The sequence below is a fragment of the Pholcus phalangioides genome, unplaced genomic scaffold, assembly GCF_987345545.1.
Source record: "Pholcus phalangioides strain wild (caught in Gottingen) unplaced genomic scaffold, Ppha-v1.0 ptg000004l_1, whole genome shotgun sequence".
In the NCBI taxonomy this organism is placed as follows: domain Eukaryota; kingdom Metazoa; phylum Arthropoda; class Arachnida; order Araneae; family Pholcidae; genus Pholcus; species Pholcus phalangioides.
In genome coordinates this window covers 52343617-52371477 of record NW_028301597.1, presented here as the reverse complement: position 1 = coordinate 52371477, position 27861 = coordinate 52343617, and the positions used below count along the sequence as shown (strand labels likewise).

General features: G+C 35.7%; 2 long non-coding RNA genes across 3 annotated transcripts in view; both read right to left on the bottom strand.

The window, feature by feature from the left end:
- The window catches only part of LOC149087827 (uncharacterized), a 42100-nt gene extending 38944 nt beyond the window's left edge, over positions 1–3156 (bottom strand). The window contains exon 1 of the long non-coding RNA XR_016192546.1: positions 2972–3156. This is a non-coding gene — a long non-coding RNA (uncharacterized LOC149087827). The remainder of the gene's footprint in view (positions 1–2971) is intronic.
- A 7111-nt stretch (positions 3157–10267) lies between these two features.
- The window catches only part of LOC149087826 (uncharacterized), a 106765-nt gene continuing 89171 nt past the window's right edge, over positions 10268–27861 (bottom strand). The window contains exons 2-4 of one of the 2 annotated variants that reach the window (XR_016192548.1): positions 19457–19575; positions 15276–15485; positions 10268–10613 (exon numbers count right to left, since the gene is read on the bottom strand). This is a non-coding gene — a long non-coding RNA (uncharacterized LOC149087826). The remainder of the gene's footprint in view (positions 10614–15275; positions 15486–19456; positions 19576–27861) is intronic. The other variant, XR_016192547.1, reaches the window with a different exon arrangement.

Here is a 27861-nt window from a genome sequence, read left to right as displayed (position 1 = left end):
TTTTTGTCGTTGGCTTTGTGTAATTTATGTTTGCATTTGTATCTTGTATCTTGTTTTATTTTGTATCTTGTAATTTGTTGTTTGTTTAAATTTAAAAAAAAAGAAAAGAGTTCACCATAAATTTTTCTTTCTGATTTGGTTAATACGAAGGGAAAGAAATGAAAGGCAAAACTTCATTATAAATTTTGTTTCCCTGGGTCAGGCGTCTGAGTGCTCGATGCTTGAGCCTGATTTCGTGCTCAATGAGATGTTGATTGAGCTATCAATTGAACTATACCATTTCCTTTGAGTAGAAGATCTCATATTTAGATAGTCTGAATTTCAGTTTACATCAGAGGCTTTACTCGAAAGAGGGTTGAAGGCCCTGCCTTAGACACTGTACATTATCACTAATTTGAACATTATACCTAATACAAAATTGTTATGATTTGAAAATAGTTTGTTCAATGTTTTCACAAATTTCAAAGATTTGATATTATAATATAATATCTATAATCTAATGTAATACAATACAGGGAGCATAGGTAACAGGGCGTTACTGGCGAACCGTTGATCTTAGAGAAATATTTCCAATTAGAAAAAAGTATCGAAATAACGAGTAGTACTCGGATATGTCATTCATGTTTCAAGGGTTGCGTAGTTATTACAATGAAAAAATTAACTTTTTATTCGGACACCCTGTCCTCAACTTCCAGTTACCAAGTTATTGATGCCTGCTAAAGCTCTTCTGATGCCATTAAAAAAAATTCCACGTTTCTTTAAGTGCAATATTTACCGAGATATGCGAACTCGGAAAACGGAAGGAAGTTGGGAAAAAACAGTATTAAATGTGGGTAAAACGGTGTATAAGTTGCAAGTGTGGATAGTTTTCGTAATAAAGGAATACAAAAACACGTTAGTATAAAGTATTCGAGAATACAATGTAAATGCTGTTTTGAAATAATATTGTGGAAAAACGATGATTTTTTTGTCTCTTCTTTTCATCCGTTTTTTTTCCCTTCAAATCTTTCCCTACCGCATTCGAAGTACATAACTCATGCATGAGTGTAAGAAAATGAACAGTTTTTGAATACTCATGCGTAAATATATAATAAATATAAAAATTATAGCGTGTTAGAACACGTAAAATTACAAACCAATAAATATTATTCTAATGAAGACGTTAATGATTTTGAGGTCAATTAGACCTTAAAAAAATGTTCGTAAGAAACACATTCACACGATCCAGACATTGACTAAGGATGAATTTCTTTAACCACAATTTATGAACAACATATATCGTGTTTTCCTATTTCAATTTACATCATTGCAATGTAAAGCAAAAACTTATTTAGAAAATACCTGCAGGGAAAGATTCACTTCCTTCAGACCTAGAAAATTCAGATTGTATAACATTTTCGTTGTTAACGTTCAGTTTTAGTAAATGACAGGCAACAGTCAGTGAATTCACAAAAAAAAACGAGCCCTCTCCAGCTCATTCAGTAACTGTTTTTATATGGCAATGAGGGGAAATCGGAAAATAATTTTTTTTTACAGTTTTAGGATCTAGAGCAAAGATTTTAAAAGTGATGATCTCCTTCATTATAGTTAAGAATTAACTATAACATCTAATTCATTATAATACTGAATAAATACCGAACAATTGATATATCACGTCAAATAACTCGTATTTATCATAATTGGAGGAAATATTTAGAAAATGATGAAATCGCGTGGAAAAATAAATATTAACCCTCTATATATTATATTCATCGCCCATAAAAACGTATTGAAAATTTTTTTTACAAAACGGATGTAAATTGTTGCTGTTAGCATATTTTTAATTGAAACAATGCATCAACAAAATAATTTAATTAATAAGAGGGGATTTTTTAATCAGCTGAAATGGTTAATTAAGGGTGAAATATATACAGTTTGCCTTGACTTTAATGTTTTCTATAAACAGATAAAGTCTTGCTTAGAAAATAAACTGAATAAAAAGTTGAACAGTTTTTACTTTTAATTTTATTCCTCAATTTGTTGCGATTTATGTATTTTTATACGTAAAATTTCATCAACTCTCGAAAAAATGACACCGGCAAGGAATCAACTCTTTCTAGATAATAAATGTATTGACTTATATAGCTGTATTTTGTTCTGAAATGACACTAAAGGATTTATTTTCTAAAATACCAGTGAAGTTGAGAAAAGAAATTGGTATACGGTGAAAAACCAGAGTATAAGGACAAACCTATCTGTAACGATATTTTCCCAAGTCCTTGCGCAATTCCTAATCCAATGGTTCTCAAACTTTTGTTATCCACGGCTTCCCATATAATAGTTTGGTAGACATTTTCTCACATAAAGAATCCACTTCGAAACATAAATGAGCATACAAATGAATGTCTCCAGTTCACCACGACATCCCTGACAAAGGTTGGCGACGTCCCTAGAAGCCGCGATGCACACTTTGAGAAGCACTGTCCTATTCAATAGGAAATAGCGCAAATGCTGAAACATGCTGAAACATCTACAACGCGCGATAACCTGTTTACAACAATATTTTTTCTACGTCCCTACGGTATCGCTATAGACATATTTTACTGTAATAGGTTTTTTGACCATGTATTTGCAATGCGTATTCAAATATACACAGGAACATGGAGGGTTAAGAAATTTTGAAAATTACCAGAACATTCAAATCTACCAAGTCATAGAAATTGCTCTGATACATATCGACAGTCATCTGTAACGATAAACCTTCGCCACGATTTTTCTCCCAAAATTTTTTCCCCCAATTTCTTTTAGACCCGCACCGACGGACCGAGGTCACCCTTCCAGAGTCTTTTCTTCCTCACACAAACGCGGACTAGTGTCCTACATAGGACAGATAATATTAGTAATTTAGCAGACACGCAGTCTAGAGTATCTCTCGGAGACGGACACGGAAAGAAGCAACACGACGTTCAAACAGAACTTAAGGCACACTTACCCCTTTTCAAGCAAAACGGTATTCGTCCAGTCCCTTTTTTTTCCTTTTACTATTTTTCCATTGTCTTAATGTGGAATCGGACCAAGCACCGATGAGGAGTGTGAGTGTGTGTGTGTGTGTGTATAAGTAAGTTATAAGCTACTACTAACTCCTATTTCAGCAATCTCTGCACTGGACAAACTCGCCTCGCTTCCTCTTTTTGCTTTAGTTAAAAAAATCGGAAAGAAGAACAGATAAAAAGAAAAAAAAGGGAACAGCTTTATTTAACCAAGACAGGGGAATATATACGTTGAAAAATTGCCTTTTGCCTGTTCAGCTCCTCCTCGTGTATAGAAGAGAAAAAAAAAAAACATATTCTGCGTGTTGGAGTTTTAGTACGTGAGTGAGCCTTTGCCTTAGCTATCTCTTGGCAGATGCTATTTAAAAGAAAAGCTCAAAGAAAAGAAAATCATTCTCTGCCGCTGCCCTTAAACCGAAGGAACGGCATTAATCAAGGAGCAGTGCGTGCCGATCACAGTTCTTCTTTTATTTATTTACTTCTTCTTTATATACTATATGTATGTACAGTGGAACATCGTTTATACGTCTCTCAGTTATACGACTTTCACGTTTATACGACGTTTGTGGCATTGGTCGCAATTAGTTGCTATTCATTTTAAGGTATTCGACTACGTTGAAAACGTCAACTTAGAAACTTAGAATAAATTATCGATTTTTTTTTATTTTTATGAAAGCCCTATTTTTTGCGATTCCGAAAGAAACAGGCCTTGTTTTGTTTATATGACGCTCAGAACCGAAGTTACGTCCACTTTAGTGTTTTATTTGTACATACAAGTAGTCTGTGAATAAAAACTTTAAACGCATTTAACGGAGAATGACATTTTTGACATTTTGAAACACGATTTCTAAAAATCTATTCATTATATCACTGCAAAATTTTAATACGATATTTTTCTATATATTGTTCAGGTTAGAAACTAAACTCTAAGGTCTATTACATATATTTGTCGAATTACAGTGTTTTATAGATGAAATGTAGAATGAAATTTCAAAAAATCACACGTACATCAACGGATGTGCGTTGAGCGTAATTTATGAGCATATCATACAATCCTTTAAATTTTGTTTCATAACCTGTATTATTATTAGCTGAATGTAATGTGAGGATAAATGTACTGTGAGAATAAATGTACTGTGAGAATAAATGTATTGTGAGAATAAATGTATTGTGAGAACAAAACATTCCATTAAAGAATTTTTTGCTATCGTGTGTGGAATATATCACATGAATTTTACTTAAAATTCAACACATTAAAAAATGACATTTAGGTAGTCAAAAATTTATTACTGTTTTCATCACTTTGCGACGCTTTCTATCAAAAACAAATGTTAAATTTCCCTTTAGTACTATTTTAAAGAAAAGTGACGAGAAAGGTCATCCGATACCTTAATGTTAAAATAATTCATTTATATATTTGACGTAAAACCTCAATTACGCGACGTTTTTAATCCAAATCTTTCGAAAAAAATGACATTTATATCCATCAAACGCGCACAATTTTTGTATGCAGTGAAAACACGTGACTGCAACAGTTCTTCTTGCTTATTTTCACCGCTATAGGGGTGATGTTAGGGCGATTGCTGAAGTAAACGAAAATAGCCATTGAGCTGACTGATGACCATTTAGAGTGGCGCGACTGAAGTGATTTGTTTATTACTTGCTTCTGAGAATACGCAGACGCGGTGAGCTCCAAACAAACGGGTTTCAATTGTTTTGACGGCCATATGTCGTTTAAGAAGTTTTTCAGCGTTATCCCTAGAGGATGAGAAAGTCCACACTGTGCAAGCATTTGGAGAGCACAGGTCTGCCGATAGGAGACATATACGGAACACACACACACACAGTAAGTTCTTTCGATCATTTCCCGTAGAATTTTCTTTCGTTGTGGTGATTTACTTGTTGGCTTTGTCAAATCATCCTTTCGTAATGTCGAGAAAACGAAAAGAGCTTTCTCTAAAAAAAAACTAGAAGCTTTTTGGGAGAATTAGACGAAAATTTTAAATTAATAACGAAAGTTGATCTTGAAGTACAGTTGAATATCCGTGTGTCAACTTCGAAAACGGTTATAAAGCAGAGAAACAAAATCGAAGACCAAGCTGTTGGTTGTTAATGATCCACTTGCCGAAAAAATTGTCCAAAATGGGAAATTTTCCAGAAAAAATCGAGAAGATTTCGTTGCAATTTTTTACCCAATGCGTGTCCCTAAGGTAATGTTCTGCTAAATTTGATTTCTTTAAGTGATTTGATGCGTGATTTAATTTTTTTTCCTTCAACTGTGATTGAAATTATATATTTTTATAACAAAATTGGTGATGCAATTAAACACATTGAATTTTATATTATTTTGTATGTCTGTGGGGGAAAGAAGTCATAATTTTATTTAAAAGTCTCAGTTGTTCGACTTACACATTTATACGACGTTTAGACTCTGCCTCTTGAACGTCGTATAAACGAGGTTCAACTGTATATAGCTCCTCTCTTTTTTTGTATAAAGCAAGTTGATGTATTGAAAACCTGGTGCATAGGTTAAGGGCGGGAGCCTCAAGATCGGATGACCTCTCGCAAAACATTTGCCCTCCCCCTCTTCTTTTTTGCTTTATTTTCTGGTGAACTTTTTGCTATCTATCTTCTATATAGCGCCCCCCCCCCCCTTTCATTTCTATACTTTTCCACTATCACCACCAAAAACCATCCTACCTCATTTTTCAAAAATCTAAAAAAACAAAATCATCTCATTGGTGGAGGTTGGACCTCTAGCATATTAATCATTCTTCCCTCTCCTGTACACTTTTTTTTAGAGGATCATGAAACTCGACTGAGTTTCCTCATCAAATTTTAGTTTTTAAAATGAGTTCTCAATCATCAGGTGTTGCGCGTTTTTTCCTTAGATATTTTTCATATTTTATTGATGGTCTCTATTTTTTCTCCTTTGAGGAAGCAGTTTCAGGGAGATTTTCTAACGATACAGCTTTGGTGAATATATGTATATCACACGATACATGCAAAACAGTAGATGAATCGTTAAATGAGATAATTTGAATTTTTATTTGACGTAATATAGACATGCTGAAGTTTACATAATTTGGAATAATTTGGAATGTATATGTTTAACCCTTTTGGCAAACATAGAAATATCCAGAAGAGTAAACTTTTGAGTTATATTAAGCAAAAGGGGCCACCCTGAATTCTATTACATGACAAAAAAGAAAAAAAGTTGTTGTCAATATTCAACGAAAATATGGGATCTTGCACTCAGGGAACACAGTATATTTATATGATTTACATAGATTAGAATAATACAAAACTGTCATTGATGAAGAATTCAGAGAGAGCAATGCCATATTTCTTCACGTATCATATTTCACTCCAGAATGCAAAGATAAAAAATCGTTTTTGCTTGGCTTGTATAAAAATAGTAGCCACGTGTACCTTTGAGTCATTCTGCTGGTAATTATAGAAACTTCATGAACAGCTCACAAGTAAAAATCGAATGTTTGGGAGTTGCTTAGGATAGAAGCATCAATGCCGGAACGAGCTCAAAATACAAAATGCCTTTATTTTTTTTCAAGTATAAGAAACTCATGCTGCTTTTGAGAGCAATATTGCCCAAGTAAAGGCTTTTATGCACATGTAAAGGCCACGTCTTTTATTTTTCCTAAATTTATGATTCCCAATACTTTGTTTGAACGAATCATCACAATTTTTAAAAGGGCAAAAACAGACGTTAAGAAGTTTTCTAGCGGTGAAAATGAATTCAATTTTCGTCGGACGTGCTCCTCATCTTTCACCAGTCCTACTTTATTTACAATGAATGTGGCCTTAGAGTCATCTGATGTGGCCCGTGAAGCCGAAAGTCATAAAGCCTCAAACTTACATCATTGTTTAAAAACTTTGTTGCTAAGATAATTGTTTTAAATATCATTGTTCTTGAAAGAAATTCAAACTTTTATTTTATGATTAAAGTATCAGAAAAACTGTGACATCTACTGCATTTTAAAGTGCATAAGGAACCCTATTTTTGGCAAAAATTGAGTCTCAAAACTAGGAAGGGGTTTCTTATACGTGGATGGAAAAATAAATATATCTCTTCAACTTTTCACCATATTTTGAGCCCGAAAAATCAGGGGTTCCTTAAAAAAACACGAGGGTTCCTTCTGAACGCTAAAATACGATACATTATTATTATGGTGGTATAAAAGAGTTTATCGAATATAACATAATCGGAAATTGAAAAAATTAATTAATTCACGCGAAAGATTCTTATTAATTAGAGTCTGAGAATAAGCTTCAGATTATACGCGACTGTAACAACAGCAACATTAACAAAAAAGATTGATGAAGAAATTTTTACCTCTTGGATGTCTTTATATCGAAACATTGCTCCTATTAAATTAACGACAATTAATCATATTTCAGATTATCCCTCGTATGAGAATCCCATCAATTTCAGTGCCTTATTCCGATTTTAGATAAGATTCGAATCAATAAATAAAGTTGCGACGACGACGTTCCAGCTAATTATCCCGAGTAAATTCAGATGATCTTTTTGAAGGTGATTCTTATCAGATCGAATATCGTATCTCATGCAGATCGATCGCAAATCTAATAAGTTCAGTCAAGGGGGAGTTAGTTTTACGCCATCATATACATAATTTATGACGCGTTCGCGTCAAGTGGAACAAAATCATAGCACGTATCCTCTCGCATCCCAAGAAGCGCGTGAAAGAAAGCTCTATTCGGTTAGAATGTGCTTTCCTTATCGATACGCGCTTAGAACAACGCATTCCCCTTAAAAATACGTGCACTCGGGCCCCGCTTAAACGGCTAATCTCCTACGGCACCAAAATTTCTCCCATAGAAAAAATGTTAAAACTTCCCCGCTTAATATGATAATTTCAACGACTTTTCTTCGCGTAATCGAATATTACGCTTCAAATGTTAGTACAAATCAACCACTATACACATCTAACACCTGGGTAAAAAATATGTGAAAAAGCTCTCCAATGACAACCATATCAGATGACGATAGATTATTTTTCTTATTGTACATTATTTGTAATATTTCTTGGAGAATGAGCAATACTGTAAACATTCAATAAATGGCAATCATTTTTAAACGAGCAATTACTCTATTTTCTAGACTAAATATCTGCAGCCAACTCACTGAACGTTTTTCCCAACAAACTTGTGTCTTTATCCGTTGAGATAATCTTATATGAGAATTATAATTGCTAATCACGCCTAAATTTCAACTGAAAACGTATCAGACAGGTTCAATTTCGTCGATTGCAATTTCTATCATCCGGGCTGAATGATGACGTTGTTGTGAGGGTAATAATCACTGTGTGTCTGATGGTTCCAAAGATTATGGGGGCTCAAAAAAAAAAAAAAAACCCACACAAAAATACCCAGAAATATTCTGATACGTTTTCGACAAACTGATAGTCTCTGACAGAACGTCAACTGTTCGGTTTCGGAAGCCCTCCGAGAATCACGAGGACACATGAAAACCATCTGCTATAATCAAAAATCGCATCATCTAAGAAATTGAAGTCCTTAATTTTGATGTCATTGCCAGCGTTTCTGAACCCCAGAACCAGAGAGAGTAAAATATCTGAAATAATTCGACGGTCCACTTTTGTACAGTATGAGGGGAAACATTCCTGTATTTTTTTTAAGTTGTTACGAATTTGTTTATACATTTGTCCCGTTTTTTCAAGGATGCTGATTTGAATTAGTAATGGTTACTAAAATCTTGAGTAAACAGCGTTTTCATAACTTATTATGATGATTATAGCTATGAATACAAATATTCATCTTACATATTTGTCAGTTTCAACGTTTTTTCCTCAATATTTAAGTGATTTTAATTACAATTGGGGATTTTTTTGACTTATGGCAACGTCTTTGATGACAATTGGTGGCATCCTGTATTTCACTGTATTCAAGATCACGGTTCGACTTTATTAATTTTCTGAATAAAATATGGTCATCTAGCATCTGAACGGGTTTTCGTCAAATACATTTTTGTTTGCTGTGGTTTATAGCAGCCCTGTATTTTCTAACCCTTCACACATTTTAGGAATAATAGCAAATTTGGCGTAAATTGAATTTTCTGGTTACAATTAGTGATATCCTGTATTTAGGATCGAAATTTTCCGCATTTTCGTTGATAGGGAATGGTGAACGGAATTGTATGAAGAAACAATTTTTCTTTGAACCCGTATGGATATTACAAAAATCAATTACAACAATTGAATAATTTTTAATGCAGTGAAAATCGAATAATCAAGTCTGCCTGTGGACCACCTATGCCATCGTTCAGACCACCTCTGGTCCGTGGACCATAGGTTGAGAAACGCTACCATATGCTATTCGTAAGTATCGTATTCCAAGAAGACGCAGAAAACAAAGACTGTAGTTTGTTCTCAATTCAAATCCGCGAAGCAACACAGTATAGCAATTTAAAAAGTAATACACGTGTGTACACGGTGTAGTAAAGTGTTGTTATCTATTTTTTGTTGTTGTTGCTGCTGCTGCTGAAGCGCAATATCCAACTGAAAAAAAAGCTCTTCATAACACCATGTATTCTTTGTTAGAGCACGCAATGACCGATGAGGGCCCTGGGGCTAAATACCTGATTTGTATGCCCCCTCCCTTCACTTATTTTTTCCCATATACATTTTTATGATTGGCAGCTACCGCAAAGTAAGTGGCTCTAATGAAAGGGCTTTTGAAACGTTTCCTCGGGGAAAAAGCAAAACCAGCGCCAAAAGGGAGGATTAGCTTTCACTCTCTCACCATTCCAAAAAGAAAATAAGAGAAGCTTCACCTTATATTCTCTCGGTGAAGATGCCTATCTGACATTTCTCGCTATGCCTTAAGAAAAATACACTTTTTTTACGAATATAAAAAGTAAATTCTATAATTCTGTTAATTAAGGCTGTAGAAACTTGACCCGAAGACAGAAATTCAGATTTTTTTCTCCCCTAAGGGGTATCGCGATTCTTCAAGTCGAATTTTCAAATATTATTCAAAAAAATATTTCATTCAATTTAAAATAAAATATTAAAAATTTCGTGTCAATCGGTTAATTTGTTCTTCCAAAATAAAAAGTTTAATGAATTGTGTAAATGTAATGCAAGAAAAAACACTTGAACGAGATTTTCTCAGATTGAACTCATCCGTGTAAGATTAAAACAAAGGAAAGAAAAATAATTGCCCCGAAAAAACTCTGAAATTTTACAGAAATGTTTATTCAACATATTACACAGTTCCACATCACTCAAGTAGCCCACAGCACATTGAAAGATCGCTCAAGCGACACATTTACAGTGCACTTCAGCGGCCCGTGCCACAGTTCCACATCACTCAAGTGGCTCACAGCATATTGAAAGATAGATCACCCAAGTGACCCGCTCCATAGTAACAGTTTATTAGAGTGACCCGTGGCACATTTCCAGCTCACTTAAGTTGCTTACCGTGACACTTTTTCAAACAATTGTGTCCCGCACTCTCCAAAAGATTGGACACGCTCTTGCAGCAGGTCTCGCAGGTCGAGTAAAACGGATCCGAGGCCACCTACGATTATACAAAAAAAAAAGGTAGAAGTTAGAAGGATGTATTCGATTCAATTTTTTTAGAATCTGTAGACACACCTTGAGATGCTTAGTATTGAGATGTCACTTCTCTAAAGACGATAAGTTGGTCTCGAGGAGAGAGTGCTGTCCAAGCATGGAAGAACTTCATCTCTTGAATATTTCCGACGTAAGGAAAGCGAACGAAATCATTTCATTTCCAATTGACAAAATCCAAAGTGGATGCCCGAAACTTCTAGTGTTATATTTATGGGAATTTAACGTGGTTATCTCGAATCCCGGAAAGTTAGAAGGATTCCGATACTTGAAGTACTTCATCGCTTATAAGTGTGATTTCAATGGTCTCGAAATATATTTGACATTCTCAAACGCTCCGCGGAATTTCAACACCTGGAAGTGCGTCGATGCAGGAAACTAAAATTCAACCGCATATCTGATGTCGTATCGGAAGATGTCAGATTTTTCTACGTCGAGGACTTCGAAAGTTCTCTGAAGCCTCTGAAAAATAGAAATAGGCTTTCGGTGGGGGGAAGGGGAGGGGGTAGTGCTTTAAATCTACCGTTCATACTTACTCTTAGCTATTTCACTCTTAATTCAAAACCTTATTTCATTAAGATAAAGGCTGCCAAGACCGATGACCTCTTTATGAAGGGAGGCTGACAAGGGCTCTAATACCCCTGGGGTCTTACATGAATGTTATTATTATAATATATATTTTTTTAAACTATAAATTTACACTATGGACGGAACCTGTAAAAATTCTGACGTGGGATCAAGATCTTTCAAATTAAAATTACTCGCGTTCGTTGGGAGAATCAAACAAAATGAAAAAATGAAATATAAAGCACGGTTTTTGGCAAAAAGAAACAGAGAGGTTTGGGAGAAGGAATTTCAAAAAATTGCAGCACCTCGGATTGTCGAAACTCTTCTGTATTCCTTGGCACCCCTATCCTATTCCGTATCCCAGTGTGTTTCTCAAAGTGTGCGTCGAGGCTCCTAGGGGCATCACAACCTTTATTAGTGGTGTCGTGGAAAGCTGGAGATACTTATTTGTGTGCCTATTTATGCTTTGAAGCAGTTCTTTTATAAAGGTGTAACATATCTTCTAAACCAGTGTTTCTCAATCTGTGGTCGATGGTATAAGTGGTCCACAAACAGACTTGATAAACTTAATTCTAATAAAACTTAATTATAAGTAGATGAAAAATTATTCAACCTTCATAACTGATGTTAGTTTTCTTCCATAGGGTTCAAATTAAAAGTTATACCTTCATACTTGGGTTCAACATACATCATGGTAGAAAATGTCGAGAATCGCGATCATACTTGATGCGTGATAAATACGGATATATATATATATATATATATATACATATATGAAGCAAAAAATTGAATTTTTTGACTAAATTTAGTGATATATAAATGCAATTTATTGCTTTAAATTCACTTTTATAATTGCTGTTGAAATTGCTTCGGGTGGGGGAAAATGAAGGACTGCTAAAAAAAAAAAAAAGTAAACAAAAATGTATTTCGCGGGTAAAAATATTCAAATCATCAGATGACCATATTTCATTGAGAAAAATACGTTAAACCGGGATCTTTTAAATAGAGTAAGATACGGGACATCGCCACAATTGTCATCAAAAACATTGCCAGAAGTATGGGCACAATCAATAATTTTTATTAAAATTGCTGAAAAATAGCGAAAAAAACGTTGAACGTGAAAAATATGTGAGATGAATATTTATCGTTGTAATTATCATTATTATCATTATATATTGTATTTTATACATAACTTATGTATTATATGTGTGTGAGTATATTTTTGATTTTTTCATTTTATCTTTTTTTCTCTCCAAAATTACTTAACACCGTAATTATATTTTATATTGTCAATTGTTAGTGTTTATAAATTAACTTCATTGTAACAACCAGTATGAGACCTAGGTGTCTCCTTGGTGGTTTTCATTAATCAAATGTAATACTTTTATTAACCTCATATTAATTAATAAATTTATTTGATTTGATTATCATAACATAATTTATATATTATGAAAAAGCTGCGTATTCATGATGACGTTAGTAAATATACAAATTCAATATATATAATTGTATAAAAAAAATCGGAATAACCAAAATCGAAGGAATGTCCCGTAATACAGGACACAAGTATTCCATTAAATTGGTTCAGACATTTTATTGGTTGGTCCTTGGGTTCAGAAAGATTGAGTAACGCTGTACTAAACTATTTCCTGGGGAACCACACATGAACCACGAATAGGGCAACGGAGCCAGAGGGAACAAAAGTTAAATAAAACTCTTCCGTTTAGACAACAAAAATGGCCGCTGTTGTGGTCGAGTGGTTATAGTGACGGACTCGCATCGCGGGGACCCGGGTTCGAGTCCACCGCCGCCACAAATTATTGGTCAGCTGAAGTTGGTTTTCTGTGGTTCCCAACTTCGAGGCGCAAATGCGATCCGATCTCCCCGTTAAAAGGTCTCGCCACAGAGAGCAACAGGCCTACAAACAGTACAAATATTCAGTCACTACACATCGCTCACTTCACTTCTGAGATATAGATGGCAGCACTGAAAAATCATACAAAATACTAGATACGCACTCAGACTGTTAGGTACACACACAGTTACACCTCCGGCTCAACTCAATAGGTAGTAAATCGCCCATAAGATAGACCTGAGTTGTGCTCGGTTTGAAAGAATGAAAGACAACAAAAATGAATAAATTCAGGTCATATATTTGCTATTAGCTTTTATTATGCCGCACAAGTGTTTGATAGGGCTTCTTAATTCATTATGTTTTACATTCCTGGTGAATATTTACATGGGAAGATTATGTAAAGAGACTCGAGTATACGTCTGTCCGATAAAGAGGAGAAAAGTTAATTACGACTTGAGATACTGAGAACCCGAGACTATATCATGAAGGCCAAGGGTGCTAACCTTTATTAGAGTACGGACCACTTCATTGGGTTGAAAATGTGTTGCGGGCCACTTAAGTGACCTGGACCAGTACCGCAAGTAACTTGAGTGGCCTGTAAATGTGCCGCGGATCACTTAATTCCTCTGGAACTGTGCCGCGGAAATCTTAAGTCATCTGGGAATGTGCTGCGGGCTACTTAGGTGATGTGAAACTGCACTGCAAGCCACTTAAGGGGTTTTTAAATGTCTTGCGGTTTCATTAAGTGCTTTGTGAGTATGGTGCCGTTTCATTAAGGGATTTGTGAATATGTTGCAAATCTCTTACGTCAGTGGTTCTTAAAATTTGCAAGCCCGCTGCCCGAATGATTTATTTTCCGTGAATGGGAGGCTCGGTCATGCACACGACTTATGACCAACAAATAGAGAAAAATGAAACAGTGAATCCCTCACGGTGCTGTTTAACTAATGTCGGGGTCCGGCGCTTGAGAAAGTCCGGCGGAAAGAAATGTGCCACTTAGTCCACAAAATTAGGTTTTATGTCTTTTCTCGCAAGCGATAGGTTGAGCATGTATGATGTAGGCCAGCGTTTCTCAACCTATGGTTCGCGATAATGGCATAGGTGGTCCGCAGGCAGACTTGAAAAAATTATTCATCCGTTGTAATCGATATTAGTAATATCCATATGAGTTCAAATGAAATTATACCTTCATACTTTGGTTCACCATACATCATCGAGTAGAATGCAGGAAACTGCGACTATATTTATTACTTTAATTGTAATTTGCTGATTACTGCTTAAAATGCTGAAGGGTGTGATGATGAAGGGCTGATACAAATCGCTGTAAACAAAAAAAGTATTACACGAAAAAATATTCAAATTATCTGATGACAATATTTCAATTATAAAAATTCAGTTAACTGGGATCTTAAATGATAATCCGTAAAATACGGGCATATTGTCATCAAAAATATTGTCAAAAGTAGGTACAATCGCCAATCACAATTAAAATTTCAAAAAGAATTGAGGACAACGTTAACCTGAAAGAAACCCCAAAGATCGTTAAACCTGACAAATAAAACGAAGCGAAAAGATATGGGAGCTAGTAAATGCTCGATGAATATTTATAATTTTTGTCATGATATAATTTATATTATGAAAATGCTGTGTGTGTGTGTGTGTATTCACAACTTTAGTAAATATTGCAAATTCAAATAAGTATTGTTGAAGAAACGGGATAAATGTATGAAAAAAATCGGTATAACGAAATTTACATGAACGTCCCGTAATACGGGACACAAGTGGTCCGTTAAATTGTTACAGACATTTTGCTGGTCTTTGTTTTCAGAAAGGTTAAGAAATACAGATGTAGGCACACACACACACACACACTGTATAACTTTTCCAAGGCCATGTGATTTTTATTTATGCTTGTGCTTGAAGAATTCTTTTCTTTCTTTTCGGGAATGTTTCGTCCATCAAAAGCGTTCTTCTCATCAGAGTACAGTTTGCGTCTAATTGGAGCTAATTTTCCGAAGCAAGAAGAAGAAGAAAGAATCTTCTTTTTCATTTTTTAGGGCCATGTCTTGCCGATCGCTCAAGTGTCATGACAGCAGGGGGTTTATTCCAGCTTCCAACTCAACGTACCGAAATCATTTCACGGTTGGGATATAATAAGTGTTTCATATATATATATATATATCTTACATTTTGCCTAGGTTCTTCAAGAGGTGAGAAAACAAGACGAAAACAAGGCCGAAGCAGGTTCTGTAATAACCCGAAGACACCTGTTATCATTGTGCTACCAGCAAACATAACAGCCTATCTCTTTAAAATCTCGCCTTTTCCCTCCTAAAAAATTTGGATTTCTTTTTTTCGCACCAATGAAAGACGGCAATAATCTATCCATAGAAGAACCTAGTAAAAAAAAAGTGGGTTTGTGTAAAACAAATGGGTGAAGCATCTATAGATAATGAAAATATTAGCTTACCGCTCTATTAGTATAGTTTTATTGGGGTTGTCGTTTATTTTCAGACAAAGTGATTTACTTTTGTAAAAAGAAAAGATGAATAAACGAACAAATACTAAAATTTGGATACAGGAATTAAAAAAATTAGTTGTTTAAAGTAAATAATTCGGTGGGATTTTATAGAACCTGCAGCTCGATATTGCCGTGGTTCAAGTACGATATCAGGGGGTATGCTAAACAAAGGAAAAGGAAGACAATCAAAATATTTTGATGATTGTAGAGAGGCAATATACTGGCGCATAAACAGGATGCATAAAAAATGATTTAAGTGGTTTCATCATGCTTTTCATGTTTGTGTTATTAGAGATATAGTGATCGATTTTGATTTTGCAAGTCAAGTGTGAGCATTATTTAACCCTTTAAGCGGCATCGACGAGATATCTCGCCTCCTTACAAGCCTCTTTCTTTAGCACTGGCAATTTTTTATGTAAAGTCTATTTCGCACCCCCTCCCCTCCTGGTTTCGCCTGTTTAAAATCGGTAGTATGCCTACTTCACTTAAAAACGTATGGTATTTAGGAGTACTGATCTATGCTTTCTCCCGGAAAGAGTTATAAGTTTCTTTTTATTTCACTTAGGGCAGTGGTTCTCAAATTTTGTCACCTGTGGCTCTCTTGCCTAAGTTATGGTTCATCTGCGGCTTCCCAGAATATAGTTTGGCAGATATTTTCCCAAAAAATATATATATATAAATAGGCACACAAATCAATATCTTCAGCTCACCGCGACGCATAAGATTGGCGACAAACACTTCTAGAAACACTGGCTTAGGGTTCCAAAAGACATTGGTAGTCTCATTTTCGGTAAGAAAACATTTTTTATTTGTAAATGGGTAGAGTGCTACAGGGTACAGGATCAGTGTGAACGGCAGGGGCTTGAGTATGAAATCAAGCATCTATCCTCAATGGTATAAGTGAGCACTATGAGCCCTGTAAGGGTAGGGCTGGCAGAGCTCTAGCACTGGGGCGCAGGATTAATCTCATAATCATTTTTTTACACTATAAATTCTCTGTAGAGGAGGCCCCACCAAAGATCTCAGTTTTTGGGAGGGGATGCTAGCTTTAGGATTCAGGGGGCATGGCGAGCACCGAAATGCTCGCGGTAAAAAGTAAAAATTTGAAAAATGAGCTCTTGAACTTTTTTTCCCAGATAGGTTTGTCTTTTGTTTTATCTGCACAGACCTGCTTCTGTGCTCACAGAATTCCGATATCTGTGTAGAATGACAAAACAAGATGCTGCCTTATACAATATGAGGAATTTTTTTTGCGCAGGAAAACCTCTGGGTACACGGAAGCATTTCTCAGTCATTATCAGACTCTAAACATTCATATTTCTTTAATTTATTCGCTAGAAAAAAAATTGTGTCTTTTCCAGTTGCTTCTGTTCATAACCAATAAATGGATAAAAATAAAATTTCATCACCAAAAATATGCCTTCTGGAGAAAATATTAAAAAAAAATTATACCCTTCCGCCATTTATCAAATAAAACTCTTACAATTCTTCTGTTGAAATTAGGGAACCGATTTTGATTCATGTGTAGTATGAAAAGAAAGCAATACGTCATGATATTAGTTATTAATTTATAAGCAATAACATTAGTTAAATAACAGAGTTTGCCTCGAAATTTTAACGGTTGTTATCTGTGCGTGGTAAAACAACGATTGTAAAACTCGCAAAGCGTAGCGATCCTAGGCCTTCAGTGATTGTGATCAAAAACAATATGAAAGCCAAGGACGCTTTGCGAACTAGATTTACTAACGTTGTTTTACCACGCTCAGATAACAACTGTTAAAATTTCGAGGCAAACTCGGTTATTTAACTAATATTATTGCTTATAAATTAATAACTAATATCATGACATATTGCTTTTTTTCATACTACTTATTAATCAAAATCCGGCCACTGATTTTAATCGAAGAATTTTAACAGTTTTATTTGATAGGTGGCGGAAGGAGTTCTAGTTCATTGATGTTTCTATGGCCAACACTTTGGGAACGACTATATTTAGGTATATAATAGAGGTGAAGAAATAAAACTCTTTTCAGATAGTCGTATCTTCAAAATGGCAATATATCATTCGCCTCAGGCGGCAGAATTTCTAGGACCGCGGCCCTGAGCACACCCTCATAATCAATGCATTTGGATAAAATTAGTAGGGGCATGTGATTCATCCCGTGTGGAGCTGGTGCTAACAGAATCTTTCGGTGGGGGAATTACGAGCACCTGTAGTACGCCAAGAAAAAACTGAATAAAACGGAAAAACTAAATACAGTAAAAAATTTGTGTGCTTTTCTGTAAATGTAAAACTTCACGTGATCAAATTTTATAAAATCTCGAAACCATTCCGATCATATTCCAGTATTTTCATAGGGCAGTACGTGAACAAACTTAAAAATTCATACAGAGAAGTCCAGTTAAGTCAAGAGATCTGAGGGGTAACGACACGCGGCCACTTTTATCTGAGGATATAAACGTTAATTTCAAAAAATTAGAAGGCCACCGTAAATTTACGAGCACAGTTCATGAAATACTCAAGTTTGGAAGCCGAAATTCACAGTATAGGCTGTAATTTGCATTTCTCGTCTAAGAGGTTCTTCTTCAGCATATTGATGACAAACAGTTTGCAAAAAGTAGATTGAATTTGCGTCCTAAAATGCCAAAATACTTCTTCCTCTTTGTTTCAAATAATTAGAACATCGCGAAAACTGTTTAAAAATTTAGAACATATAAAATTAAAACGGATTATCACATGGAAATTTCCACGCAAATTTACATCAACTTGATTGAATAAGTGTTGTATGTCTTTCCTGGTTATGTATGTAAACCTAGAATAGTTTAATCTTCGCATTATGAGTAGAAAAATGGGTCATTTCTGTAAACGCAAAATTTACACGTATATTTACAGTATATTTGCTTGGAGAAAACACATTCCGATGCCGTAAGAATACATTTTACTGTGGCTATTACCATGGCCTTGACCATGAATTTTATGCATCAAGACATCGAATTGATAAGTCTTCGGCCTAGATATGGATTAGACCTCAATCATGAATCCCATCGTCGCTATTTTAGAGCCGATAGCAACTTATTTAGAAAATTGATCGGTGTTTTTTCTTTTCAGCACATACAGCACTTATTCGACCGAGTTGATGTAAATTTGCATGAAAATATTCATGTGACACTCCGTTTTAACCCTTTGACGCATTGACGAGATATCTCGTCTACTTAGAAGATTTTTATTTTAGTATTGACAAGCTCAGGTATTTTGTGAAGTTGATTTTTCAATGGAACACTTTTCCTTACACTCCTTAGTTTGCATCTGCTGGAAATAAGAAAGTACTTCATCAAGAAACATTTTGAAGAATGTTTAGTGATTTCTGCTGCACCGCTCAAAGGGCTAAGTCAGATGTTTTAATTTTTTAAATAACTTGTGGGATGTTCTAATGTTTTGAAACAAAGAGAAAAAAGTAGTTTGGCATTTTAGGACGCGTTCAATATACTTTTTGCAAATTTTTTGTTACCGATATGCTGAAGAAGAAGAAAAAAAATGCAAATTACAGTCATGTAAATTTCGGCTTACTTACTTGAACATTTCATGCTCTCGTAAATTTCAGGAACATATAATTTTTTCAAAAAACGTGTATTGCTCGAGGTGTAATAACTTATTCGACTTTAATGTCATGTGTTATATTTTTGGGCTTTGTTTTGTTTGTGTTACATTTATTCAACAAACGCGCTTTAAAAAAGAGAGAGAGAGAAAAGAAGATTCCCGTTATATACGCGAGCATGGGAGATAATAATAATAATAAAAGAGAGATAAAAGAGCAAGAGGATAATGATTAATAACACGTTGTTTCACCTTTTGACGCGATTCGGGAGTCTAAAAACATTTTCATCGGGGCGCTAAATCTTTCTTGTCTTTTTTTTCCGGTAGCAGCACAACATGGCAATTAATCCACTCACACAGCGCGTGCGCACCTGAAAGAAAAATAATGTTCTTCTTGTTTATTGTTTTCATTTATTATTATTTTTTTCTCATTGGCTGTCTGTCCAAAACGATATTAATTTAAACCCGGAAAAATAAACAAAGCGAAGAAAGAAAAAAGTTGTTTCTTTTGCACTCAATTAATATTCCATGCACACGACAGGAGAAAGATTTTTCGTCTCGTATTTATCAAAATCTAAACGTATATATCGTATCATGTTAAAAGGTCAACCAGTGGCAACGAGAGACGCAATTAATCTAGTCATAAAGTTCACGGGGTATTCACTCGATAATAATTTAATGAGTAAGCACTTCCAGAACAAAAAAAGAAGAGAAAGGAAAATGAAGGTACTTCTCCATTCATAATTAGATTTATCTGTATTTAATTGATAATAAATATCTATTATTATTATTGCACGTGGTGCGCATTCTTTATGGTTGGTTCATTCGATACTCATTGTACTAGTTTGTGTGTTCATTCCCGTTATTATTGCACGTAGTGCGTTTTTTACGGTTGATTCATTTGATACTCATTGTACTATACCAGCTCGTATTCATACTGCAGGATAATTTTGAAATTACGGCAACTGATCTTCAACTACATTTTCTTTGTTGGCCATTTTTTTAAAAATAAATTACAACAAAAGTTTTGTGAATGATAAAATTCGAGATGGGACTGTTTTTTTCGGTGATTCCATTAAATTTTCACTATTCAGTGCCTTCTGGAGAGGGAACCAGTCTGCAAAACCGCATCAAACTTGAATGGTATGTATGCATTTCAGACCATGGGAAAACAATTTTTACAAATGGTAAAAATTTTTATGGTTGTTTTTTAATTAACGATGGGAGGAAAATATGGCACTGCACATGGTAATTTATTGCACATAATGATAAAATTCATAAAACGCGTCAAAAGCTCGTGACATACAAAACCCATCAGAAATTGATGGGATTTGACATGATGACATGATTTGAAGATATCAATGATCGCCTGAGCATGCGCATAAGGTACCGATGCAAATGAAAAAAGAAATACACAATACATAGATGAATAGACAAATATACAAGCACAGATGTACGTGAAAATAGTGAGTAAAAATTTAATTCAAATAATAAATGAGTAATAGGAAAAGGAAAAATATATAGTAATTACAATGAAAAATGAGATTACTTATTCAAAAATCAGCAATTGCAAAGAAAATGAGAATATGCATACTATATATACAAGTAGTAAAACAGAAACCAAATTACTTTTCTGAAAGATACTTAGTTCATATAATTTTAGAATGTGAAGAACTTCCTTCGATCTGACTAAACCAAACAATGCAGGCTGCCAAAAAATAGAAAGTTTTTCAATTTTTCTAATGAGATGATCCCTCTCCTTCGTCAGATTTTTGCATGACAGAAGAAGATGCATATGGGGATCTTCTTCATCGGTTCCACGTGTACACAACGAACTACTGGAAGGTTTCATTCTGGCGAGATAGCTTTGATAGTTCCCATGCCCGGTAATAAATTGAGGCAAGTGGAAGTTGGTGGAGAAATTATTGCATTCATTCTTGAAGGGAAGAATCTCTTTACCGGCCTTGCATTTTTAGAGATGATATATCTCGTGTTCCACTGATGAATCGATTCATGTCGATAAACATACTTAAGTAAGATTTTGGGGCTTTCACATTTGTACGCAAAAAAAGCATACCGTACACTTACGAAAAACTCAGACAGTCGCCCTTTCGCACTTTATCCTTGAAATTCCAAAATTTTTCATAGGTACTTTGACGTGATATCATGTAGATTCATCAGATTTATTCATCGATGGAGAAGACAAAAAAGAGAAAGATATTCCTTCATTATACGCGGCTATTGAACCGATCTATTTTCTTCTATAAGCAATTTCGCGGATGCTAGTGACACTCAAGCAAAACGCTGTCAATTATGCGTCATGGTGAGCTGGTCGCGAAAATTGCAGACATAGAATTTCGTTCGTATCTTACGTACATTATGTATATTGTAAAGAAAGAGAAGAAAGAGAGAGAGAGAGAGAACACAGAGGTGCTTGGTTGCAGCAGAGAATCTCACGATGTCATCTAATCTCTATCTGTCTCTTGTCGCTGGTGTACACCAAACTTATTAAACGATTAGGTGTTTCCTGTCAAAGGACATTTTCTGTCACCATCGGACAGGTGATCAGGACTTTTTTTGTTTTCTCTGTCGAAATTATTCATTCACTGATTCACATCAACGCGGGTCATGGAATCAGAGTTTCATTGAAATGCGTTGCGTCACTTCGATTGTGAATGATTCGCTTGGTGATTGGCTAGTGACAAGAACAAAATTAATAAATTTACAGAGTGATTATGAACTCATGGTACAAATTTCAAGCAGTGATAGAGCACGCTAAAACAGATTTTTTTACCCAGAGAATGTTTGCGCACAACTGACGCGTTACAGCTCTAGTGACTTATTTAGGCATTTTGAAGGTCGAGTGCTGTTAAGTGAAAATAGCATAGAAACTGCAGCGATTCCTCATTTTTAGAGCATTCTCTGAAGTTTTAAATCATAATGTTTTCTGTACAACGCGTTTTCTAACCGATAGAGGACACCGTGCAGCTCAAAATATATCCCTCCGATGGAATGTTAATCCCAGAAACCTGGGTAGTGGTTCTGCACATGATGGGTGTATTTACAAATTCCGAGGAAGAAGATTTACCGAGCCAAAACAACCCCTCTACTGGTGACAAAACAATGTTTCAAATAATAAACTCGATCAAGGTATCGACGGGGTTGTTAGCAAATTTGTAGATGACGTGAAGTTAATGGGGGTAGGTGGGGAAGCTTCAGACAAACTTGAATATGATTGCAGGATGGACTAATGACCGGAGCATGGCCTTGGTTTAGAGAGACCTTAAGTTTCGCTTAAGAGTTGAATCGTATTACTATCCCTGATGCAACTGGAGTCATCGATTTAGGAATTCTCATTGACGAGAGGCTTAGGCTTTCTGAACATTGTTCAGTGGAGGTAAAAAAAAAGCGAATAGACCTTTTGAAAAAAACGAACCGGTCTCCCGTTTGAAGAAGTATGTCAACGAAGAGCAAGCAGAACTGAAACATGATACTTAGATAACATGAAAATTCAAGCATATGTCATCTTCACCTTAAAATATGGAAGGCAGATGGCAGCACCAGCAGCAATCATTTCACTCAACTCATAGTTAGAAAAATTGATTTCAGATGGCAGCACTACACATAACAAGCATTGCACAGGAACAAACTTTACGTCAGCTTCGCAACACGGACACGCACATTTCATCATGTACCAATTCGTTAGAAGTTACTGGTAGGATAGCTGTTTTGAACTTTGCCAGAAATACAAATACAAATACAACACCACAACAGGCAAAATGCCCAACGAGGTGGCTAAGAAAAAGATGCCCAAAAAAAATATGGATGTAAGTATGCTGTATAAAATTTGCCGGAACTTCAAAATGGGACCCTCAAGTACATGTAAGTCGAAGTGGTAGATAGTTGTTGACACCTAAAATACCATTTTATCATATTTTGACAATTTAACTGATTTTTTGAATACAATAACTTGAGTTTTATTAATATTAAGGTCAATCAAAAAGTCGTCACAAAAACCCTGGAGTATATCTATTTTTATTTGCAAGTTTTCTGGGGAATCTGATAAAATTACGGCATCATCCGTGTACAGAAGTGCGTGTATACCAGTGGTATGATTTATAAAAACTGGTGAAATACTAGAGGAATTTAGACGGTCAGTGAGTTTTTTAATAAAAATAGAGAAAAGTGAGGGAGATAAAAAACTTCATCCTGCAAAACCCCTTTAGTAATATATAACCCCCCCCCCCATCAGTAATAAATATGCTTGGAGGAGCTCATAATAATTCCTTGGTCATGGCTTTAAAACTTTTTAATTCCCTTTTGCTTTCAACAGCCTCATATGCAGCATCTCCCATTTGAGTATTACAATTTATTGATAAAATGGATCAAATATTTAGTATTTTCGCTAAGAGGCTATTGATAGTTTCTAGAAATACCCCTGGGTACGCTCTGAGAGCTGAACTTGGCCGCCCAAGCCTCAGTGTTTCGTTTAAAAATACGTTTTAAAATTCTGGATACGTTTGCTTGAAATGAAACAATCCCGTTTGACAAGAATAAGTTATGACCAACTATTTCAATCTCGTAATCCACTAATAATAAAAATAATTGGGCATTACAAGTTAAAAATATTCTTGACAGTGCTGGCGGTGGTTTTATTTCGGTTCAACAAAATCCAAGTCTTGTAAAAGCTTATATTCCACCGATTATCGAGAGCATAAAAAACCAGAGTATCATTACTGATTCCTCCCGTATTGTAAATAGTAAAAAATTTTCTCACTATAAAGATATAAAAACAACTTTCCTGATGGAAGATTATTTTTTCCTCCCTTTTCATATCTCACCAGTCAAAAGGGTTTTTGCCCAACTCAGATTTAATCAGACATCAATTTTCGTTAATGGTAAAAACTTTTCTATAGATCCCATCAGCAATTGTACATATTGCAACCTTTTGGTATTTGAGGATTGGAATCGTGTAATTTTTTACTGCCCTTTTTACTCTAATCCCAGATCCAAATATTTAAATCTCTCTCTTCAAGTCCCGCTAATATTGCTCAATTACTTTCGATCACTGATAACGTATACTCAATATATCTATTTATCTTATCGTGTATTCGCCTACGCTCGCTCTGTTTGGACTGAGAAGTCCATACATTTCTATTGATATTAATTTACTTTTTGCTTTTATTACTTGCTTTTTGTCCGCTTAGTATGTATATTACCTATTATTATTTGTCGGTATATTATGATCATGTATATTCTGTCTGCTTATCATTCGTTCATTATTTCCCCTTGCCTTATATTAATTGTTCTGTCACCAACATATGTGATTCATTATATTCCCAATGCATTGTATATTTTGTAAATATGACTGTAAAAAGTAGCAACAACGAATTGCCACTCATTGAGGGACCTACTGGTCAAAAATCGATAAAATTTATTTATTTACACTGCTGGCCACCCAAATTGCAACACCAAGAAAGACAAGAGATATCGCAACAATATTTATTTTGTAGATAACATGTTGACCAAGCATCAAATGATTAAATTTATAGACTTCTGTGAAGTGTGGTTCCTGCCAAAATTTGTAGCCAGAGTAGCCGCCATTGTTGGAGATCACCGCTGCCACACGCCTCGGCATTGATTCAAAGAGACTTTGGATGTGTTCTTGGGGTACAGCAGACCAAGCAGCTTCCACGCATTGCCAAAGTTGATCTGGTGTGGCAGCTGGGGATGTAATCTGGGTCAATCGTTGAGCAACCATGGACCACATGTCTTCTATCGGCGAAAGATCCGGAGAGCGAGCTGGCCAGGGAAGCAATTCAATCTGGCGATTGACGAAGAACCTTTGGACAATGCGTGCCACGTGTGGTCGCGCATTATCCTGTTGAAATATGGCTGTGGGCAAGCCCTGAAGGTAAGGAAGGACAACTGGCTCCAACACCTCGGAGATGTAGCGCTGGCTTTTTAAAGTACCGGCAATGCGTACTAGAGGAGTGCGAGAGTGATATCCAATACCGCCCCATACCATAATACCCGGTGCAGGACCAGTGTGGCGGTGCATAACGCAGCTGTTCAGCATCCTCTCTCCACGGTGTCTCCAAACTCGAATCCGACCATCGTGGTGTTGCAGACAGAAGCGTGACTCGTCAGTAAAGACAATTTCATTCCATTGTGCCGTCCACATCCTTCTTTCATCGCACCATTGGCGGCGGAGACGTCTGTGGTTGTGCGTCAAGGGTAGACGAAGCAATGGACGTCTTGCGGACAGACCACTCTGCTGTAAACGGCGTCGAATGGTACGCGCAGACACTGGATGATGCGGTACAGACTGAATGTGCTGTGCTATGGTTCGTGATGTGGCTGAGCGATCCGTCACTGCCATACCCACAATACGCCTGTCATCACGTGAAGTGGTGCACTGAGGTGGATGCGATCGAACACGTCGGTCCGTCGTACCCTCCTGCATCCAACGATCACATATCCGCATTACAGTTGTTTGGTTTCGTCCAACACGACTACCGATTTCCCTGAAAAATAATCCACAATCTCGGTAGGACACTATCCTTCCTCTGTCGAACTCGGATACTTGATCAAAAGATGATCGCTGTTTTCTACGAGGCATAATTGATCGTTTTTTTGAAAAAACCACAAGAAGAACACAATTGCCGTACTTCAAATCGTCGAAATCTCCAAGCCTTAAATAGCGCTTTGAAGTGGCGCCACAGGCGCGCGTGATGTGTGTCTGCGCTGAAATTCTAATCATTTGCATATCTTACCTCCGCTAATGCATGTTGTAAATTTCATATTATTTGCATGCTTCCTTCAGGGTGTTGCATTTACGGTGGCCAGCAGTGTATTTTAATTCGTTAGAAGTTCCGCAGAGGAATGTGTACGAGGTGCATGTACGATCAAGTAGTAGTGATTATCCATTCTTTTATACTATCTGTCTGTCAGGGACTGGGCGCATCTATTGCCCGACATGCCTGGGGCATGTATTTTTTTGGACTACGTGGCCGACGCGGGCATATAAAAAACCCACAAAAAATAGGGGAAACATTTTTAGGGCTTATACGAAATTTTGAGTGTTCAAACAAATGAGAAATGCAAATATATATACGTGTTATATATTCTTCATTATTTAAATTCTTCATTAAGTATTTTCATCAACAGATAGCAACGCATTTGTTTTGAAAATATGTAGAGAAAATATTGTATAAAAAAGGGGAAATTTCATTAGGTCAACTATAAAAGTTTTATGAAAGCTCTTTTACAAAATTTGACAAATGCAACCAATGAGCTTATCGGTTGTATTCACTCGAGTGTAACCGATATGCTCATTGGCTGCATTTGTCAAGGTTAGTGCAATACCACAGCCTTAAACTGGGATTCTCATTTCGTTTTCCTTTTGTTGTTTTTTTTGTATCCTGTGTATATAGTATGGCAAGTGTAAGATTACAGATGAGATGGCATGCGCCCCCCCCCCCCCATTGCTTTTAAAATATACCTCCATCCTAATATACTCGAATCCCGTTTTAACAAATATTGTTACAGCGAAAATCTCGTTTTAACGAACACTTTTCTAATCCCCCAGATAAGTTTTCACTGGAACAATGCAAACATTTAGCATTGCTTTATAACGAAATTTCGTTATAACGAAGTGATTTCTTTGATCTTTTGAAGTTCGTTATAACGGGATTCGACTGTATACGTACGCTGGAAGAGATCTCGGCAAGGGGATAAGTCCAATGGCAAAGTCCTGGGGTTCATTCATTCAGCCTTAGACTTGGTGGCCATCAATGATCAAAACTCGGGGGGGGGGGAGGAAATTTGTTAGTGTTGCATAAAATTTTGAGATTTTATCAAACAAAAGAATAACTGAAATTTTTTTTTAATGTAGTGCAGTGTTCTTAATTTTCTATATCATCTGCATATTTTAATCAATAGACAGCAGCACATTCGTTTTGAATGCGTGGGAAAAAATTTGCTCAAAACGGAAAACTAAGCAATTTTTTTTCGTTCATGTAAAATATTGAATCGGGTATGTAATTTCTTTTAAGTTGCATGCCCGATTGAGGATGTAAATTTTTTTTAGATTTGCCAAGTCCTGATATCTATCTATTATTCTCTTTCATCCCTTTTCTCACCAGAATCACCCTGTACATTCTTTGCTGCCTTTACATTGGTGAAACATTTTGGAATTTTCGTGGCAGCTAATAACGGGACACAATCTTGTTATATTTAGTATGCCATTCAAAATATGGGATTTTGCATTCTTTGTCATGTTTCTCACGAATTGAAAGAGAGAGAGTCAGATTACTCGTTACCATTTTCATACAAGTGTAATATTTATTGCGCTGAACTTTGTTCTGTAGCGAAAGAGGTTCTTTCTTTCTCCAACGGGAAATAATAAAAAAAAAAGGTGTGTATTTATATTGTAAAATATACCTTTTTTCCCACAAGAGAAAAATAGTAATTTATTTGTCATGGAATCGGTGTTTTCATAACATTTGTTTCAAAAGCTGATTCACGAGTTGCTTTCGTTCGATGTATTTACGAGCAACCTTTTCACATTTCTCTTCACATAATGTACGCAACGGGAAGGTTCTAGAAACGGAAATAAATAATTTCTCACATCGTCGTTTGTTTTTATGCCGCCT